Genomic DNA, 8,868 nt, shown 5'->3' with positions numbered 1-8,868 from the left:
CATAGTCTGCCCATGTACAAATTAATTCTTTTAAATAGAATAGTTACTATTTTCATGTGGTAATTTAAACGGAGATTTTGTTGAAGGCTTGGCTAACATTGAAATCGATGGAGTGAAATTTTATAAATACAGATGTTCATTGCATTATTATTTATGGAAGTGAAAAAATGAAATGTCTTAATTTTCACACATAAACAACCATAACTATTTGTTTATAAAATGAATTATGGTATCGTGTTGTGTTGGGAAGGGACTGAAATTGAGAGAAGATGAACTAATGCTCTGCTAGGAGAAGGGTTTCTCGTGGTCTATGTGGTTTTGTCAACCAAAGTCACCTTATCAATTTTGAGACTGTCTTCAGGCACTGTCTTGATTGTTTCACATGTAACACCTAAAAAGACACTTACAGTTGATCAGTGGGATCTGTCTATAGCTATATATGTATATATAGGCAAATAATGGTACCATTTATTTTACAGTTCTGAGTTATTTTAGTTATTCTGCAGTTTTGGGCCTATTTAGAAAAAGTCTGATGAATTCAGTCATACCCCTAAGCTATTTCCCCTCCACCCTTCATTTTAAATGTAATGAGCCCATCTCTATCTTCTAATAATCCGTTCATTCTCAACTTGGAGTGGGGACTGAGAATATTTTCCCCAAGGGAGTGAAAATTGATTCTTGGGGAGGAAAAATATTGTAGTTGTTACAATGCCTTGTGATACTCCAAAGGCCACAGTAGAAAAACAGATACATAGTGTAACTGTGGTATTAAAATTTCATGAGGTGGCTGAGCTTAGAAAAAAGTCTTCAAAAAGTCTCCTTATGACGTTAATAATGAAAAAGGCTATGAAATACTGCTCTAATATGTTGTTTCCTAGGTAAACTCTAATCTACTCCCAAGACTTTTTTGTTGCTGTTTTTTCTATAGCATTTATTGAGGACTTCAAGTAATGAATCTGTAATATCCGTATTATTACTCTGTCTATTTACAGATGAGGCATGGGGAATATTTTAGAAGAATTTTAAGTCACATGCATAGTAAGCAGCAAAGCCAGTGTTCAAGGTCAAGCTGACTGAATCCACAACTCAGGCTTCTAAACGTGATGCTGTCATTCAATTCAAAGGCTATAGTAACACAAACAATTCTGTAAATCTAGTCCTTTCCCTGAAGTTACAGACCCTTATACCTAACAAGCTAACTGTTGTACTGCTCTAAATCTAAATCTGATCTACTCGAATTGGCAACTCAAAATTTTTTCTGTTTACTTAACTGACTTACTGAGCCATCATTGACATACAATAAACCGCACATAGTAAAAGAGTATCATTTGTTGAGTGTTGGCAAGTTATACTCTCATGAAACCATCCCTCATAATAAAGATAATGAGCACATCCAACATCCTCCAAATTTCCTCAAATTTCATTGTAATATCTCTTTCCATTTCCTCACTGAGACCTATCCCAACCACCGCAACTACCGATCTGCTTTCTCTTGCACGTTTACTATTCTCAATTTTGTTCATGGCTTTTATGTAGATCCAGATTCCCATCTGTTATCATATCCTTCCATCTGCTGGATTTCTCGTAACATTTCTTGTAGAGCAGTCTGCTAATAATTCTTTTTATCTATTTTGTGTCTAAAAAAGTCTTCATTTCACTTCTGTTTTTGAAAGCTATCTTCACCAAGGGTAAAATTCTAGGCGACAATTTTTCTTTCATTGTTTTAAAGTTGTTGCTCCACTGTCTTCTGCTTGTATTGTTTCCAAGAAATCTGCCGTCATTCTTATCTTTGCAATTGTACAAAGTTTGTCTTTTATCTATGGCTATCTTTAACGTTTTTTTAATTAATGTTTTTAAGTAATTTTATTACGTGTCTGTGTGGTTTTCTTCATTTTTTTGTGTGTTTAGAATTGATTGAGCTTCTTGAATTTGTAGGTTTATAGTTTTCATCAAATTTGAAAATATTTCACATATTATTTAATTAATATTTTTTCATGTCTCATTTTCATCTTCAATTTTACATATATTAGGCTTCTTGAAGTTGTCTCACAACTCATTGATAACTCTGTTCATTTTATCTTTTTTTTTTTTTTGGTTGCTTGTGCTTTTGGTAGCCTATCTAAAACTATTGCCTAATCCAAGATCATAAAGATTTACACTTAAGTGTTCCTCTGAGAATTTTATAGTTTTTGCTTTTACATTTATGTCTCTGATAGACTTTGAGTTATTGATAATTTTTGTATATAATGTGAGGTCACAGTTAAGCTTTATTATTTTGCCTGAAATTATCCCCAAACTATTTGTTGAAATGACTGTTATTTCCCCCATTTAATTGTATTGGCACTTTCGTTGAAAATCAATTAACCATAAATGTGAGGGTTTATTTCTTTACTCTCAATTCTATTGTATTGATCCATATGTCTATCCTGATGGCCATACCTCACTGTCTTGATTTCTGCAGTTTTGTAGTGGGTTTTGAAATTGGAAAGTTTAAATTCTTTGTTCTTTTTCATGATTGCTTTGGCTATTCTGTGTCCTTTGAATTTCCATATACATTTTAGAATCAGCTTGTCAATTTCTGCACAGAAGTCAACTTGGATTTTGACAGGAATTACATTAAATCTGTAGAACAAGTTGGGGAGTATTGCCATCTTAACAATTGGGGAGTATTGCCATCTTAACAATAGTTAAGTCTTTCTATTCAAGAATATGGGCTATCTTTCAATTGATTTAGATCTTTAATTTGTTTCAGAAATTTGATTTGTATTTTTCTGAGCATAAGATTTGCTCCTCGTTTGTTTAATTTATTCCTAAGCATTTTATTTGTTTTTCATGCTGTTGTAAATAAATTTATTTCTTAATTTTTTGGAGGTTGTTACTCTATAGAAATACAATTGATTTTGTATATCTGTGTCATAATTTTGCTGAGCTTATTAGTTCTAACTTTTTTAGTAGATTCAGTAGAATATTCTATATATAAGATCATGTCATATGGTAATAGAGATAGTTTTATTTCTTTTTTTCCATCTGGATGTTCCTTACTTTATTTCTTGCCTAACTGACCTGGCTTAAACCTCCAGTACAATGTTGAATAGAGGTAGCAGGAGTGGACATCCTTGTCTTGTTTCTGATGTTTGGAGGAAAGCATTAAATCATCTTTCACCATTAAGTATGATGCTAGCTGTAGGTCTTTAGATACCTTTTATTAGGTCGATGAAGTTCCCTCCCCTTCCTAGTATGTTGAATGTTTTTATCATGAAGAGGTGTTGAGTACTGTCAAATGATTTTTGTACATCGATGAGATGATTATATGGTATTTGCCCTTTATTGTATTGATGTAATAAGTCACATTAATTTATATTTGTATGTTGAATCACCTTTGCATTCTTGAAATAAATCCCACTGAGTCATGGCTGCAAAAGACTCTTAACTGGTCTGTCTTCCCCCACCTCCACCTCCATCAAATCATCCTACTAATAGAGGCTTCTTTATAAAATACAAATCTGATTTAGTAACACTCTTTTATATTAAACTCCTTTAATTTCTCTTTACTGCTTTTGGTGTAAAACCCAAACTCAGCATGGCATTAGATAATCCTTGATTATCTCCAGGCCTAGCAGGATCTCCAGGCTGACTGCATACCACTTCCTCTTTCCAAGAACCATGAACTGCTTGTAATTCCTCATATATACAATTTTTATCTCCTAGTTCATGTCTCTGTACATGCTTCAGCTGGAATGGTTTTCATCATTTTGTCTAGTTAGCTGCTGATGATATATCAAACCTAATTTCAGGTATATGCTCCTCTCAGAAGCCATTTCTCATGTTCACTCTCCCAGTAGGGGATAGTTCCCTGTCCTAGGTACTTGCTTGGTTTATCCCAATCATGGTATTTATTGTGTCATATCAAGATTATTTATTTAAGTGGCAGTTTCTGAGGGAGACAATGAACTCCTTGAAGAAGGAAGGGATCATGCCTTAATAATGTCTTTATTTCTGGTGCCTAGTACAAGTCCAGACCATAAGATATTTTTTTAAATTTATTTTTTCTTTGGCTGCACTGGGGCTTATGGGATCTTATTTCCCTGACCAGGGATTGAACCTGTGCCCTCGGCAGTGAAAACGCAGAGTGCTAACCACTGGGCCGCCAGGAATTCCCCAGACCATAAGATGTTCAATATCTAAATGTACGTATGATGAAGGCATTATTATATAGTATAATTTAAAGGGTTGTAAAATTCCCAGATACTTATCATTGATTCTATTGCCTATATAGAAATTCTCTGTAGCATTTATCACAATCCTAAGTAACTGTTTACATGTGATATACTTAACATCAAACCTCCCCGAAGGCAGACACCATTTCTGTTTTGTTCACCATTGTGTCTCCACCACTTAACGCAGTGCCTGTATATATTTGTTGAATGTACAAATGAATGAATAAATGACCATTCTTTTACATGAAGGAGTTGTAATCAACGTATCCTTTTAAAATAAATCATACTTGATGGAAGTATAGTATTAACCTTCTGGATAACTTATCAACTTTTCCCCCTCAGATTAGTTGGTTTTAGCAGACTTGGAGTCCTAAAGTCATTTAGTTTGACATGAAATTGAAATTGTCTAATTTCACACTTCATGCATTTACTCTTCCGTTAGTTTATAAAAATAACTTATTTCAGTTCCCTGCTCTAGGTAATCTGTGTGAAATAACTCTTTAGTACATGAGATACGTATAATTATTGTGGTAATCGTTAGAGCCTTGTCACTGAATATTTCAGTCTCCCTCTTGCGCACATGGTAGAATTGCACTATTGGCCTTGGAGCTGCATCTGGCCAGTGATTTATGAGGGGAAGTGATATGGGTCACTTCTAGGTGAGCACACTTGCTGCAGACACCCTTCCTGCGCTCTTTCCCCTCTGCTATATGATGGCATGTTCCCCATAGTGACTGCTGTTTCTACCGGGGTCTTTGAGTAAGCGTGATGACGAACAGAGCCCCCAGCTGATCTGAGATGAGCGGGAAGTGTTAGCAAGAAGTATCACCTATTGTTTTATAAAATTCAGATGTGAGGGTTTTTACTGTAGCACAATCCAGGTCAGCGTGACTGGTCAAATTATCATCCCCATTTACAGATGAAGAAACTCAGGTAGAGAAAGGACAACTGAATGGTTTCTATCGCACCACCCCGTGATGTAGCCTTGTGGGGTTCCAATCAGGCAATCTCCCCACAGACTGTATTCTTCATCCCCTGCTTCACTGCTCTGCGTAAACATTAGCCATCTTCTGGTTGTGACACTTTTCCTCATGAGCCCAGAAACATACAGCTGTCTATATTCAAAAGGAGAAGTGGATAATAATATAAAGAACCTGTTTAATAGGGCCAAACCTCAGCGAACCATTTTTGTCTTCTGATTGAGTACTCTGTCATTTTAATGGAACAATCATAGTTTCACAAATCATTTAGTTAGGACAATTTCTGGGATAATTACCTTGTCAGTTAAATTTTAAAATATTGAAATTAAAGTTGAAGTTTGAAAATTATTCACAGCTTTTGCTTTCTCCTTGTTTTATAAAACCACCAATAATGTCCAGAAAGACATGTATACTCTGATACCGTAAACCCCAGATCAAATGAAGTGTAATCAATTTTTCACAGTGGTTGAAAAGGCCCATGGAATAAAGCATATTTCAGCTGACTACAGAGGCAAGGGCTTATTATTATAATATAAAATGACTTTAATATATTTGCTGAAGTAAATTATTCAAAAAATTAGTAAAAATGATGTCTTTTTAAAAAAACGACCCTTTTTGATGCTTAAACATTAATACACATAAATATGAAGTGCTTATAATTAATTACTGAGCTTTTTGCATAGAAACAAAGGGCAAAAAGGATATTAAGAAAGCATATTTTGCCTACAGTAGGACAGTATAGCATGAAATCCCTTTTGCGAAGAGTCTAGGGCTACACTGCCCTGTACAACAGCAACCAGCCACAAGTGGTAATTTAATTTTAATAAAATAAAATAAAATAATCAGTTGCTCAGTTATACTGGCCACGTTTCAAGTGTGGCTCTCGGGTAGGGATGACCAGCTGTATGATGTGAGTGAGGAGAGAGGCATGTGCCAGGAAGTCCAGAGGAGGGGAATTTTCAGTACTCTTCAGAGAAGTTCTGCTAGAGATCATTCCTGATCTGAGTCTTGACACTCCAGTAATGAGGAAGACAGGCAAGTAAATGTGGGAAGGGCACTCCTATCAGAGGCAACATCATAAGTCAGGATGTAGACTCCAAGAGTCCTCGCTGTGTTTGTGAAATGAGAAGCAGTGTAGTTCTCCTAGGGAGTAGTATGTGCGGAGCTGTCAAGATTGATGGGGGGGGTCAGGCATTGAAGGCTTTACAATGCAAATACACTTGCGTTTTATTCTGTAAAATAAGCAGGAAGCACGAAGGTTTTAAGTAGGTGAATACCAAGGTCAGCTTTGCATTTTACGGAGTTTACTTGGCAGTTGTGTGGAGTATAAAAGGAGTGTACCCTTTAAACTTGTGAATCGCTATACTGTACACCTGTAACATACAATACTGCACATCAAATACACTTCAATTAGAAACAAAAGAAAAAGTCGAGAACAAACTTGGGTTTGGCAGTTTCTCACGTGTACAGTTTAGTGATACTGTTCCCCTGCATTCTAAATCCTTGCTTAAATACACCCAATCCTTGACCCTTCATGATTTAATCAATAAGTGTTTATTCAGTGACTATTACATTTAAAATAGTTTCATTAGGTATTAAACTGAAAAGAGGAAAGCAATTCCAAAGACTTTTAATCCTCAATTATTTCCCAAATTTTACTTTCTTTTCTGTTAAAACCTCTTCCCCTAGGAGACATTTTTAGAGCCATTAACAAGTGATTCCATTTTATTTAAAAAAAAATGCTTATTGAATGCTCACTATTACTAGATACAATGCTAAAAACTAAGAACAAAGAAGAAATGAACTCTGTCTTTTCTGATTAAGCGGCAAAGTTATCCTAATACAGTTTTACCTCCTCTTCTCTTCCCTGCCCTCTTCTGGTAGATATAAAAAAGTTTTTTAAAATAGACCAAAGGCGAGTAGTTGGAAGAGAAATTGTCTGTAATTAGCATATGTAGCACCAGTCCCTTACTTAAAAAATAATGGTTAGAGTAGCAGAGATAGGAATAAATAGTAGTGGGCATGAGAATTATTTTGTTGTGATATCCTAAGAGATATATTGAAAATATTCTCTGTCCAAAGGAGAATTTTGGGTACATTCCTTGTGCTTTGGAAAAGAAGGAAGCTACAGTGATTTATAAAATATACAGTGAGAGCAGGTAAGTTCTCCTGAATTTCAGTCTTCTGTGACATTTCAATGAGACATCACTCACCTCAACATAAAACCTATTTACATTCCTCATAAATAGAATACCCTAGCTTTTATCTTTAGAATATTTTTTCCGTATGGGATTTTTTTATAACTGATCACAGAAATCTTGAGTAATCTCAGACTTAAATTGTGGTGAATTTAATTTCGATTATAATTGTGGAAAAGACCCCATTTATGTTGTTTGATATAACTGTAACTTATCGCTCACAGGGAGAAGTAACTTTTATTTTTAGGAAGTATGTATTGTGGAAAGATAAAAATGTTTGAATTTTTTTTAGATTTTTCTATATTTTGTTCAGAAAAATAACCAACTTTGGAAATGGGGCAAAAATAACTGTTTGAACTTTCAAGGCCATACTAAGCCTGATCTAAATAAAAGGTTTATTATCTTAAGGTTTATTATCATTCTACTGTCCAAGAATGATTAATACTATAAAAATATCATTACTATTCTACATCTTTATAAAGTTACCTTATAGAAAAATGATGATCAGTCATAATTATTTTTTTGTCCAGAAGAGATGCCAATGATTCTTACCCAGTAATGAAGATAACCCAAAAGGTTATGATCATTATTGCCAAATAGAACATGAGACATATGCATCTAATTTAGCAATCTTATTTCATCATTTCTTTTTTTTTTTCCATCTTTCATATCCTTTTTTGAACCAGCTTTATCATGTTGCTGGTTCCCTCTTTAATGAGTTAATTAAAACTTTTGCTTGTGTTCACTCTGCCTGTGAGAATGATGTTTTTGTTGTTTGTTACATTTGAAGTTATGTTTTGACAATCTGAAAATTAAATAATGATCTCGTTATTTTATTTAACATCAAACCCATCATGATGGAACTCCATACATGAGGATGCCATCTGTAAAGATGGTGCCCATAACCAATAGAATTTCTAGAAATGTTTGTGGATAAGGTCAAGTTGATCTGGGAAATAGAAAATTAACAGGTGTCTAGAAGCTGCAGAGCTCAATTCTTTGTATGAAAAAAATCTATGTAGAAGCCCTGGAGAACCAGCCAGACTTTGCTCTTCATGCTTATAGTAAGACAGAGTAGATTGCCCTGGTTGTCTGCTTTTGTAAACTTTACATGTTTGGTAAGTGGTAAATGGCTGATTATATGTAAACTGACTTGCCAAAATGCAAAGTGTCACCATGTATTTATTTCTATTAATAAACATAGTCAATAAACAAACATGCCTTTAGGGGAAAAAAACACAGTTTAAAAAAGGAAAATAAGAATCTCTTTGATGGCTGATTTGATCCTAAGCATTCGTTATTAGTACCTCAAGTTTTTGATATCATGGGAACTGTTTATAAAAATTTTCCAAGAATTCCATGAAAATCGTGCCCAAATTAGAAGTCAGCAAGTTAAAACAACTTTTAAGGTTATAGCTTTCTGTTGTTTTCGTTATCTTTCGTGTCTTCCTTTCGACCAAAGAAACTTAAAAC

Source organism: Stenella coeruleoalba (genome assembly GCF_951394435.1).
Source record: "Stenella coeruleoalba genome assembly, chromosome: 17".
Classification (NCBI taxonomy): Eukaryota; Metazoa; Chordata; class Mammalia; order Artiodactyla; family Delphinidae; genus Stenella; species Stenella coeruleoalba.
This window is presented reverse-complemented; position numbering follows the sequence as displayed.